Source organism: Diprion similis, chromosome 8 (assembly GCF_021155765.1).
Source record: "Diprion similis isolate iyDipSimi1 chromosome 8, iyDipSimi1.1, whole genome shotgun sequence".
Lineage (NCBI taxonomy): Eukaryota > Metazoa > Arthropoda > Insecta > Hymenoptera > Diprionidae > Diprion > Diprion similis.
This window is the reverse complement of record NC_060112.1, coordinates 22,236,858-22,251,182: the sequence shown is the minus strand read 5'-3', so window position 1 is coordinate 22,251,182 and position 14,325 is coordinate 22,236,858. Positions and strand designations below refer to the sequence as shown.

The 14,325-nt window shown below is 33.6% G+C and overlaps 1 long non-coding RNA gene across 1 annotated transcript in view; it reads right to left on the bottom strand.

The window, feature by feature from the left end:
- Positions 1 to 615: 615 nt before the first annotated feature.
- Positions 616 to 14,325, bottom strand: part of LOC124409586 — a 63,410-nt gene continuing 49,700 nt past the window's right edge. The window contains exons 2-3 of the long non-coding RNA XR_006929524.1: positions 12,873 to 12,966; positions 616 to 864 (exon numbers count right to left, since the gene is read on the bottom strand). This is a non-coding gene — a long non-coding RNA (uncharacterized LOC124409586). The remainder of the gene's footprint in view (positions 865 to 12,872; positions 12,967 to 14,325) is intronic.

Here is a 14,325-nt window from a genome sequence, read left to right as displayed (position 1 = left end):
TCTCGGCGGAACTTAAACGTCCCATGTGTGTGTGTGAGTGTGTGTGTAGTTTTGTCGATCCCCTCGTTTCCCCTTCTTCCTTACTCGGTTATCGAATATATTATGTTTCTATCCGAGCCTAAAGCTACACCTAAATACACGCGTATAGATGGATCTCACCCGAAGTTGAATTGTACGCGTAGTGATTTTGAGGGAATGGCAAGGGTTCACTATAAACAATAAACCGGAAGGCAAAAACCCCTCGTTTTGCGAGCATGTTATTCAACCTTCGACCTTTCACCTGTTACGTTACAGCCACACGGGATGATCTCTCGGTTTCGGTGCGATGCACTCCACAAGTTAACGTTTCCGAGTTTCTCATTAAACCAAGCTTCCCCGGAAGCGGTGCGTAACCGAGACAAACGCAATATTTTTCTCGATAGCGCAATGATCATGCTTGTTTGAAACACTTATTTTCATTTATTTCGCTTCTTTTTACAGTCAAACTTTTTTCACCTCTCTTTCTCTCTCTTCGGCTTCTGATTTCGCATGCGTAAGGTCTCGAGCACTTTGACACAGCGACACACGCTCTCTCCACGACGATGAGGCATGGTAAGTATGATAGGGAGCAAACGATGTGTGCATATAATGTAGGTACACGTGATAGTTGATACACAGGCTGCCGAGCATGCAGAGAATGGTCCAAGGGAACGGTGACCCGACCGGTTTAACCAATGATGAGGCATTTCAAATACACACCACCGCCTCCTGGAACCTACCCACAATTCTCGCTCCGATGAGCTACCTACTATTCTAGGCTCACGCCAACGCGACTTCAGGCAATTCTCAATTCCAGCGTTGGGTTACCCTTCGCTTCTATTCGGGCTAGACAGACTATTCACGCTAAGACATAAGATCCTTGTTCAATCCCCAAAAACAAGATAAGCTTTTCGGAAACGGTGTAGGTACAAATTGAAGCATGTGGTTACGATTTTTTTGTAGAAAATTTCACGGATGATCGGTCGCTTGATATTTATTTTAAAAATGTACTAATACATATACATATACGCACGAATTGTAAAATATTTAAATATCGATGTTATTATCGCTGTTATATATGTGAGTTTTGGTAAAACCACAGCATCGTGTTTTTCGTCAGATAGGAATTTATAAGTTGTGAGGAAACCCTGACCTAGGCTTTTCAGAGAGATGCGAATCAACGATACGCTTGGCTTCACGCTGTCCGCTTGCAGAGATTCGAGTGGAGGAGTGAAAAACTGGCAACGATAAAATTATCGCATAAGTATAATAAATAAACTGAACCTACAACAGCCAACCGGTTACGAGAGAATATACGCGTTCAATTATTGCAGTGATTCTTCTTCAACAAGGAAAAAAAAAAGAAGAAGAAAATATACGAAGACTGGATAAAAATTTTACGACTATATCGTCATTACACATTGTTACATATATGCTTTACTTTTCAAGCATCCTCGTAGTACTCCGTAAAGCTCTGCAAATTTGCCTAAATTGTATATATATATATACAATTTGGTATTATATATATCAAGGCTATGACAATATTCCTAATAAAGTTATTATTTGAATATCCGTTCTATGTTCCACATTACTTATGTACGGTTTGGCGAATATTTGCAGGTCCGTAAATCAACCTCCATGTCGGCAGCTGCAAATTTCGTACCTGGGATCAAGATTGATTTTTAAGATAATTGAATTCACGTCTAATCATTCGCATGTCGAAGCGGCTTATGGTATGTGTGTGTTCACGATATCGAGACACAAAGCCTGAAAGAAAAGTTCTTCGATATGTTTTTAATTGCGTGTAACCATAACGATAGGTGTTATATGCATATAACGAAATAGATAGAAACAAGTGGATTTAGACTGGCCATGAGCCAACCCTCGAACTTCCCGTTCTCACCCTGCAGATTCCAAGTTCACGGAAAAAATTAATAATATCCGATTCCAATTTCGAACTAGAAATTCAGATTCGTGATTAATGGTTTGAAAGTCCTCGGATAGCGTATTACGTGAGAATAGGACGTTTTTAATCTATTTTTAACCACTATAATGGACCCGTCATCACAAATTTGTAAAGTCTAAACTTGGATTCGTTATTTTTTACCGAAAAAACCTCCGCCTACTAATTTTTACCAAAATCCGAACGTTTTTAGATTTTTTTGCCACAATATTGGATTCGACATTTTGGATTTTTCAAATCTGAACTCAAGACTCGTAATTAGCCACCCAACAAACTTTTGAGTACCAATTTTCGTAAAAATCCTAAGGTTTTTAGTTTTTTTTCAACATATTGAATACGCCAAATTTAAATTTTGCAAATTTGACTTTAGATTCGTCATCAGCGACCCAAAAATGCTTACGGTACTAATTTTCATTCAGATCCATTCATCCATTCCCAAAATATCATGACTTTTACTTTATGTACTGAATTTTTTTTATCTGAATGATTCAAAAGATACCGAACCGATCAAAGCTAAAATCAAATCAGGTCTTAGTTTGGAAAAGCCGTGTCGATTGACATCAAAATCATTAAAAAAATCCGGTAACTCGTTCTCGTCATATCGGCGAACAAAAAAATTCATGACATCCATCCGAAAACGATTGAAGGTGATTCTCCAAACTTCAAAACGTGGAGATCCAGTGAAAACTCAACTTTTCATTTTCGCGGTGTTTATAAACTTCTGTATTTCTCTGAAAACGGAAAGTCGTAAAAAAAAGTTGTAAATAATTCATGACAGAATGTTTTAATCGTGGTTCAGATCGAAGGAAACATATACATATAATATGACACCTGGGTTGCAGTAAGAAAATGAACCGCGTCTCCCAACATCGATGCAGAGAAAACACCGGTATGCATACATACATGTATATACATAAAATGCATGTCGATTATATTTATAATAATGTATATTTATACAAGTCCCCGAAGCCACCAAAGGACCAGGTTGTGTGGGATTCGAAATGGAAGACAATGAATTCATTCGCCAACGAAGTTGCGTTTCCGTGTATATAACTCTGCACCTATATGTATACCTAAGTAGGTATATATGTCACATGCCGGTATAGGTATACATGTTGCACAAGTTTGAATACTTGTGTGTGTGTGTGTGTGTGTGTGGATAGAATTCAGATTCTTGTTTGCGATTGAAATTTCGAATCCGGTTGTCGAAAGCCCGCTGAGAAAAACAATGGATCCCTCACGCTTGAAATAATCGCAAAAATGCACGAGGCTGAAGTTAGTGAATTTAGTCTATTGATACGTTGAAACAAAAAATTACAATTTCGCAATTTTGGAATAACTGAAGAAATTGATTTTATAAAAATTGCGAAATTGAAAAGTGATTAAGCGGAGAAAATCGAGCAGTCCTAAAACTTCTCAGTTTCCTCGTTATTTGCTAATTACTTGCATTTTCACTATCATAACTCAAGGATGTTTCAACCGATTTTGGTAAAAATTTTGAATCATATATTAGTCAAAATAACATAATAAAACAATAAAAAGAAAAAGCCGCGTTTTATTAACATCAAAGTCGTTTATTTTCACGGGATCCTCAGAAAAAAAATTAATATATAGTAAAAACTCAATTCAACTTTTCATTCGCCATTTTCTCTGCAAACGAAAGAATGTCGAATTAAAAATTGATTGAATAAGACCTCTTTCACCGGCAAAATCGAATCGATCCCCCATTTCCGTACGAATAGACGTAAGATTTTCAGCCCAGCGGGTGCAAATTTTCGCTCAATTATTTTTCTCTCAATTTCAACTTATCCGAACAAAATATGATAATTAAATGAAACAAGTTAATGTCGCGATAAAAGTATACACATTATGTTACAAATCGTACGCGTCTCTGTTTTAACCCTCATTTCCAGGCAAGATAAAGTTTAATCTTAGAAAGATATTGCTGTACGAGGATAATTGTTTAATGCGCAGTAGCGGTATAATCGTATGTCAGCAGTCATAACCTTGCACATTATAATAACAGAACCAGAAGCACACGAGTGAAAATGTGATACGAATCTGTGAGATAATCTCTAGTATAACATTCATTATCAGTAAAGGCTTACGATCACTTTTTTCTATAACTATTAATTCTGTCTAATAAATATTATTATTATTATTATTGTTATTATCGTTACTATTATTATTATTCTGTTTGCAAGATTATTATCGATCACTCACTCATTTGTATTATCCTCATCGCAATCGTAAAGATTCATATACGTTAGGGTGGCGCAAAAAACCGACTATATTTTTTTTTTAAGTCTCGTGTGACAAAATGTTAGTTATTGATGTTTTAAGAGCCCCCTCTGAAGGACAGCTCAGAGAAAAAATTTTTAGAGGTCGCTCCAAATTTTTTAAAATGTCAAAAATCGTCAAAAGATTAAACTAAAAAAATTATATTTTCAGTATTTTGTTTGATTTTTAATTCATGTCGTGGTGTATTGTTATCCATTCTTTCTTACTAAATTAAGGAAAAAAAATGCATTTAATGTTAATATGAATATTAAAAGGTCGCTCGAAAAAATCTAAAGAAATGCACCAAAAAATTGAAAAAAAATTATGAGCGACCTTTCAAAATTCAAATTTTGAACTGAAACTTTCGGAAACTTATTTTTTTTTTTCGTCTATAAAATTATATCGAACCGAGAAAAAAAACTTAAAAAAAAAACTCGATTTTTGACGATTTCTGACGTTTTCAAAAATGTGGAGCGACCTCTTGAAATTTTTTTTTTCCAACTGTCCTTTGGAGTGGGCTTTTAAAACATCAAAAACTAACATTTTGTCACACGAGACTCAAAGAAAAAAAAAAAAAATAGTCGGTTTTTTTGCAGCTACCCTAATATACGTATGTATCTTTGTACATAATATAGTCCGATTGAGGAATTATAGAGAGTATAAAAACAAGGAACAGGAAGAGAAAAATAAAATTGAACTAGAAATTGGATGGTAAGATTGAAACGATCAATAATGCTGTGGAAAAAATTTGTCATCATCTCCTCTCTTTACGAGACACGGACGTGTACACCGCACACCGCGTTTACTTTTCATGGTCGAAAAAAAATTATGCAACACGTACTTGACCAAGATTCGTGTCAAGCAACAAACACAAGTGAAGTTATTTCGAGCAATCACTTATCTAAACAAATACACGATACCATGCGTATACAGCCGACGCGTATTATACAAAGATTGAAAGACGAAGTGGGGAAGAAAATTTGACCCGTCAATTTATCTACATACATGGTAAGATCCAGAAACATTGATTTTATCTTTACGTTTCACGCTTACATAACAGCCTTACTCTTGTACTGCAAAATAATTATGAAATTCTGTGCCGAACCGCTAACATTGAACTCGTTGAGAACACGAATAAAAATATATGAAGTTTCAAAATATTTATCAAACTGCATAATATTGAACGGTTCGATATTTTGTACGTTATTGATTACATGTTGCATAAATCATATTGTATACATGTATATTCCTAGTTTATTTAACGAACCCAATCGCAGTGTGAGAACCATAAAAAAGAGAAGAACTCAGCACGTGAGGTGATGAATAAAAAAAAAAACCCAAAAAAACAAGAAATAAAAAAAGAAAAGAAAACGACGAGCTTGTGCACATGCGTTTTTCACGCGTATTTTCCCACGCACTTTGGGTAATTTCCAAAAAATAATTTTCACATTTGTCTCAATAAGTAAGCAGCAGTAAGTCGAACGAAATATATTCCAACTACATACCGTCTTATTTTTTACATTAATTCTAAGATAGTAGAAAAAAAGGTACAATAAAGTGTGAAAATCTAATTCCAGAAATAGGCTAAAAATAAGATTACACCTATACTTATACGTATAATATGTTAAAAAAGCAATAATTACATGTATACAGGAATTAAATAATGCGTTCGATTCACAGAATGCATGGCGTCGGATATTAATTTTAAACTAATAGTGTTTCGAATGTGTTAAATACGTACATTGCATATAAAGAGACACGACAGGTGTACATACAAACGCACCACACGACACATACGCATCAACAAGAGAGAAGGACGGACAGACATCCACCGTAGTTTATAAATCGATGTTTGAGTGGAAGTTAATGAGAAAAAAGATGGAGATGCATCGTGACGGACACACTCCGGGCAATCAGACGAATAATCTCGAAGTGCTTAGACTACGGCGTTAGTTTTGATCGGTAAGTACGAAAAAAAAAGAAAAAAAAAAAGACAAAAGCGTGTGTCGTATGGTATAAGCACACACCTTGACGTATTCGAAAGGGGATTACAATCGATACAGAAACAAAAATTATGCAATTACGTAATAAGGGTAACACGCGATAAGCGTTCATCGATACTCCAGAACGTTCGAAAAGTTTAAAAATCTCTCCGGCTTTTTACGCCGCCGGTGCTCGACTCAACGACGATTCTAGACGTTGCGTTGAGGAGGTAAGAGGATTAAATATATGTTGTAGACGATGATTCGGCATATATATATATATATATATATTGTATGTGTGTGTGTGTGTGTACATAAGTGATACGTGCAACGACCGAGGGAAGCGCGTCTTCCGTTCTCACTAGGTTTGTTGCTCTTACATATATACACTGCATATTACGATGCAACAGCAACTCTAACTTTTCGCAAATGATCGATGGTGTAATTATGTAATAGAATCTACTAGATAATTATACGCGTCTACTAGCTAAAGCCTTAATTCAGTATAATTTCATGATCCAGAAAGATTATTATTAATCTTATTATTGTGAAAGTTTTTTTTTTTTTTTCACAGGATATTTAACAGAGCTTATTTGTTGTTGTTGTTATTATTATTTACGAGCAATTCTAACGATAAATCGTGCAACATTCAACGGAATTGTAATATGTATATGTACAACCAGTATCCGGTGATAATTGACGTGATCGTTTTATACGTGGTTAATAATAATACATACAACGACATTTTTTATTTTCATATATTTATTTTTTTTTCCCCCCTTTCTAATACACATTTATACACACAGCGGTATAAAAATTCCTTCTATCGCGCATCAGTTAAATTAGTTAGTGACACGTTGATTTTTCACCCGTCCGCGTTTAATTGTTAGTATAAAAAAAAATATGTAGATATGTTATACGTGTACAGTTATGTTTATATGTGTGAAATAAAGCGAAATGTTGTATATGACACATATCATAGACAGGCGAAGCTTCTCCAAGGCTGTCGCGGTGACAATTGACAATGAGTGGGATGTATACACACACATATACATATGTATACCTAGTATGTAATATAGCTAGAGTTAAATACGCGCCAGTTTCGCGAATAAATTCTACATCACATTTGCCTATATGTAATATGTTCATAGAACACTGTACATATGTATGTGTGTTAAAAACGTGCAGCGCACAGCTTAATATGAACGTACGTACATGTATGGACTTTGCTAACGTTGCGTGTAACGTTAGATACGTACATACGTATGTAGATTTATATATGCATATAACCGATGTGTGTGTATACCGGCTGATCCGTTGTTTTTCACTCGTTAGAGTGACTCGTCAAACGTTTTATTTACCCTAAGTCGTATATAATGACACGTCGCATGTATGTCATGTGTGTGTGTGTGTGTGTGTGTGTGTCCGTGAGTAAATGATTGATTAAATCAAGATAACGTTGTTTAAATTTTTTTTTTTTTTTACTCGCACTATAATTTCTATGAAGAAAATATATAATCTATGTAACACATTTATAAATTTTCGTATTTTACGTATTTTATTGTGTTCTATCTCGTCAATTTTGCCTTTAGCTCCCCCCCCCCCCCCCCCTCCCCACAGACAATCGTCCAACACCCGACCGTTCTACCGTTTTCTAGAAATAAATATAAAGTTCTTCTTTTTATAAACTGTCCCTGTACGATAATGATCATTGTAGGTTGAATTACGTAACGACTAGATAATTGGTACGAAGGAATAAGGAAAGAGAAAAAAGAAAAACAAGGCAACAAAACTAGTTGATTCTGTAGTGAGAAAAAGATGGTAATGAAAAAGAAAATGGCGAAACAAAAATTCGGAACGAAGAAATGAAAGAAAGAAGAGAAAAATTAAACGACATTATCGGATTAATTGTTCGATTCCCTGGATTTTACAACTATGTACAGTTAAAAAGAAGTCATTCCGATAGAGGTGGATAAAAGAAAGAGTCGAGATCCACGCTATAATTCCATGAGGTTGTATATACTCGCACACACACACACACACACGCACGCACACACATTATGTATATAAATATAAAACAAGACGGAGAACGAGAACAACGGCAATTGGAATGTGACAAAAACACTTATTTGAAAGACTCGAGGCGATGAATCGCAGGAACTTGAGGCGACGAAGGACTGCAATTGCGGTTTGCCTCTCATCCGGATTTTTGCCAAGGACGAGAAACCACCGGCCACAATTCTTACGGTTAACAAATTTATACTGTATAATATATATAAATTAAATACATGCATGATACGCATAATTTTATAGCATATTTGTATGACGTAGTCAAACGGACGATTGGTTTTCTGACGCAAAATTCAAAGATTTAACATCACGCATTCTCGTCACAGATTCAAGTCGTCGCATTTTTTTTTTTTTGTTCTACCGATAGTAAAGTAAAGTATAAAGATAAGTCATAATTGAACGACCTTTCTTTATTACATTTAATTACATTTCATTTCATTTCATTTCGGTACATTTCTTTTCTTCTCTTTTCTTATCCGGTTATATACTTCAAATATATCGTTGTTTCTATCACGGATATAATTATTGAGGGAAAAAGAAGAAAAAATAAATAAACCTGTTTGATATTACTCGCAAACATTGTCATCGCATCCCCCCCCCCCCCCCCCCCCCCTTCCATCCACGTACTCTCGTCGTTTTATTGCGTCAGAATTTTTAATCAATTTCGACAAATCGATGAAAGGTTGAAAAAAATTGAACACAAAATAAATTAATAAATAAATAAATAAATAAATATATGGGTAATCCCCGTCTATATATGATTAGATATAGACATTGCGTGAACGGAGAATCGTGATCAGAGTACATATATATATATAATACTGAGAAGTAAGAGGGGGGGGGGGGGGGGGGGGGGGGGAATAGAAATTCCAAAGCATTTCATACCTGTAGTATACCGCTAGACAAACATCCGTTCGTCGATAAAAATAAAACCTGTTTGATTTTTTTTTCTCGTTCTTTTTTTTCTTCGTCAAGCATAGATTTGTTTTTTTTGCCACGCCACGACAATAAATTTCACTGTTTCTTTTTTTCATCCCATATTTCTTACTCCAAGAAAGCGTATACACAGAATAGAAAAAAAAAAATAAATAAATAAATAAATTAATAAAAAAAATGAAAATAAAAAACCATATTTGAATGTAAGAAATGAGTAGAAATAAAAGACCTTTGCGAATTTGCAATAGAATGTAGCAAAACGCTTCAAAATTATACAGATAAGGGGTGAAAAAAAGAAAAGAATATACGCACGCACAATCATTCTATCGACAGAATCTCTACAGGATGACGAAAATCCTTCTAAAATCATTGATTCGACAAAAAATGGCAGTTAATTATACTACGAGTTGAACGAAAATGAAAAAAAAATAAAAAAAAATAAATAAATAGCATAAAGAAAAATAAAACCGTCAAAAGTTTGAAACGTGTTATAAAATGTAGCAACTTCGAGTTCTCCCTCATTCTTCGCACTCGTAAGTACGCACGCAAGCAGAGACGCGAATTCGAAAAATGTGCATATTCGTGTCAATTTCTTTTGTATCGTTTTTTCTTTTATTTTTTTCTCATTTTTGTTTTTTGTTTTGTTTTATATTTTCCGTTAAATAACAAAGTATATCGATCGAGTAAGCAGACGATTTTTCTACAAAGGAATAATTTTTTATCCATACGCTTTTTTTTTTTTTTGTTTCTTTGTTTTTTCCCACACATCGATAACAGAAATATATTTTTAACCGTTTGAAATCTTTTATTGTCAGTAGAAGATCTGACGAGATTAATATCTTCTTCGAAAATCGATCGAAATCACGTGTAGGTACTTGTGTACGTACTGTACGTAAATGATTGCGAGAACCTCGTGGTCTGTTATTGAAAATGATTCGAGCAGAATTGAATTTGGATGAGTTTGCATTTTATGAATAATTAATTTACCGACGTGGAGTATAAAACGGATTTTCACACACTGAGGAAAGCAACAGAATTAAGTTTGCCAATTTACCAGAAATCATTCCTCATCTCGGGTCCACTTCAAATTCACTTCGCTTCGATGAATAGAGTAATTTATACAGTCAACGTTAATGTTATTTGTTTTTACAATTTTTTTCATTTTTATTTATAAATATTTTCGTTTGATTACAAATAATCGGTAATTAATATTAATCGGTTTAAATGATTTCTTATTTCCGTTTAAGGGAGACGATCTTTTCCATTTCGTGATAATATTATTATTATTATTATGGTTTTTTTTTTATTTTTCGTTTGTTTATCAATATTTTTACTGCCTATAAGTATATATATATATATATATATATATATATATATACATCATAATTACAATTTGGACTACTAAAATATCAGTGATAATAAATACAGTTCGACGAATCGTTTACAGAAGAAATTTATCTATCGGGCAGTTTATAAATTCTGCAGACCGTGCACAGATATTTATAATAAATAGCATTCAATACTCGAGTAAAAGTTAATGAACATCGTATATACACGATTATAAACTACTGAATAGGTATACCTATAGCAAGTTATACTGATATTGTTGTGAAACGAAAGAAAGGTAAAATAAAAGAAAACCGACGTATTTATCCGCGTGACAGTTGTTGAAATAATAATCGTAACACAAAATGAAAAAAAAAAAAAAAAAGAAGCTTTCGTGTTAGAAATATTTTGTATTTTTTTCCCTCTCACTCTTTCAATTCCCTTGGCACAGAATAATCAATACATTACACACTTATTATATACGCTTGTTTGTTGCTTTAAAATAAAACATTAATCTGCACGATCGCACGATATACTGTTTCTTTTTTCCCTTCAATATCATAAAATATCAATTTTGTAATCTATAGGGAAAGTAAGTAAGTAAGTAAAAAAAAAAAAAAAAAAAAAAAAAAAGGTGCTGGTAGTACAATTTTTTCGATTCAAGTTTTTTCTATACGATAAGAAATTTCCCGCCCGAACGCCTTTTCATTTTCTCCCCAAGACGTCAACGAGCGAATCGTACGCGTCCGATTTTCATCAAAGAACCGTAAAATTCTTATATACATATATATATACACGTAGTATAAGTATGTTATAGATATACGTGCGTAACAGCCTCACTCACATGCAATAGGTGAATGCCTAGATCACGTTTTGCATCGGCTGTTTGGTAAACACGTTGCGATTAACGCGGGCTTAGAAATTTTTTTGCCGCGGGTCGATGAACTTTGAGCCCCCCTCCCCCTCTCATGCAAAAAACATTCTTAACCCAAATCAAGTTGCCTAAACACCAAAATATACTCACTGCTTCTATATTATGTATACATAATATATGTATAAATATAAATTGTTATAAAGGCGCAATTCAATTATTTATTATACACGTTAGAAGAGGTATAGAAAGGAACCACACCATGCAGATATTGTAATGTTTTGACATCCGGGTCTCATAGTCATTTAGCACGTTTATCGAGATATTTTTATTCATTTGTTTATTTGTTTTATCTATTTTTTTTTTTTCAATTAAATCTTGTGCCATCGATCGATTTTATCGACGTGTTTACGCGGGCAGAAGAAAGAGAAGAAATCGAATCGGACTTAATGCCTGCATAGAAAAAATTAAATAAAAAACACGATGACGATTATTCTGTAATTTTTTTTTTTTTTTTAAACACCCTAATATCTTATATATATATATACATATATATAACGCATGACACCTACCACCTTATATTATATGTATATATTACATCCATGTATTAATACCGTGAATATATTGCGCAGTGTTTGAAGTATTACTCAGTTAAGAGAAAAATGTCAATTTACTTTCATATTATCACTCACACAGATTCGCTCACACACATACACACACACACACCCACGGACATACACACCTCTGTGCATTTGAAGAGTATGATAATGAAATGTTTATTATTATTATCGTTGTTGTTATTATTATTGCTATTATTATTGTTATTATTATTATTGTCATTGTCATTATTCTTATTATTACTATCATCGTGACAGACAACGATCCGAAGTCTGCGGCGTATTTGACGATGATTCCTCTCATTTTCCCTCCCCCGTTTATACCTATAACTAAACGTGTAATAACGTATTGCGAGAAGACATGGCGAACGAGTGAGAAAATAAAAATAAACATCAACGGAAGAGAAAAAACTAGACATTTCCGGATATTCGAACTCGACTCGTAACGTTCGACAAGTGTAAATATGTCTATACATATCGAACACTGACACGTCTTACGGGATGACAATTTGTTTATACAGTGCTTTACCGAGAATTTTTCAATGTTTCTCGTTCTCCTCTTCATATTGTTTTCTTTTTTTTTTTTTTATCTGCAATTTCTATTTTCTCCTCCATTTCAACTTCATTTTGTAATACAGTTAAACAAATTTCCATCGGCAGGCCAAAGGCAATTGGGATTATGGATATATTAATTACGTCATATTACAATATTGTATGATAAGATCGTTATGGTTTTAACGTCAAGCGATTTATTATATTTATTATTAGATTATTTATATTCGATGTAAAGGGAAATATTAGATATTCACCTGGCGATGAAGACGCTGAATTGCCACTTCCGCTCTCTGCAGTTTCAGTCCCCCCCTCCTCGTTACCTTCGCCCGACAACGAAACTTCTTCCTCCTGAAACAAGTGATTCGTAATTATTTCTCAAAGGTATGCAACGCATACTATTTGAGAGAAAAATTCTCGTCGAATTCGAGTAAACATTATGTGTTATAATTAATAACGAAATTTACAATCACGTAGAATTTCCGCCCGTAGAACAAAGAGAAATAATATGTATACCGATGTTTAATTAATCGAGATTCAAGTGTATTTTGCATCGCTGTCTTTACGCCGATTCTATCGTCAGAAAACGAGTTACGGTTATTTAAATAGAAATGGAATTAGTAAACTAAAGATTCCGTTCTGTCGATTTTTCAAAAATCCAAAAATCTGTTTTATATAGAATTCAATATCGGATGTAGAATTTCTGAATATAGACAAAATGTAGAAATTTGAAGTAGAGAAAACGAGAAACATAGAATCGTTGGAATTCTTCTGTATTTCACGTCATTCCGACATTTTTACATCATGGCTTTCCGAACTTTGATCTTTCCGCATTTTGACTTGTCTATCCTTCGTTTTTGAGCTTTTGAAAAATTACAAATTTTCACCCCAACCTGTAATTAAAATTATAATTAGACCAGGTACAAAAAAACTACAGTGATAATTATTCCGGGTTACACTTAACTCTAGATAATTCCCAGATAAGACTTGAGAAAAAAAAAAAGAAAAAAAAAATACAAACTTCTCTTATTGTTATTAATCGTCTTTCGTTCATCTACCAACCAAGGTAATATTGTATTATACCTGTAATGCGTGTATAGAATAAAAAAAAATAAAAAAATATTCATCAACACACGCACATATGTGTATATATATATATATAAATAAGGATAAAATTTCTTATCTTTATCTTCTCAAGTTTTATCCGATTGGCGATTGCATTTGTCAAACAAATAATACCTTTCCGTGTGTAATCGATACTTTGATTTTCAATATTACGCAACCCTGGATTATTTTTGTATTTATTTTTCTTTTCCAATATTATATCTACCTTATTATCCTCGGGGCTGGATTGAATTTTTGTTTTTTGTGTACTTGTATTTTTAATTTCGAACAGTTAATCAAACGATCTAATCACTTCTCATACGATATTGTATATATGAGTAATATGTAAGTTGGAGAGTAATTAACGCGAATAAATCCCCCCTCGCAGCACTACTTCGAAAAGAAACGACGACCCACATCAGTTCTACTTTTACAATTAGTCACCGTTTGCTGCAGCGAAAGGAGGCCTGAACAATAATAATGTATGATATAGATGCGACGCAACGCACATGGAATACATTAAAGACAATTTTAACCCCAATGACAGTAACTTGTGGTAATATCTTCCTTTCTCTATTTTATTAATACACGTGATATACATTATAT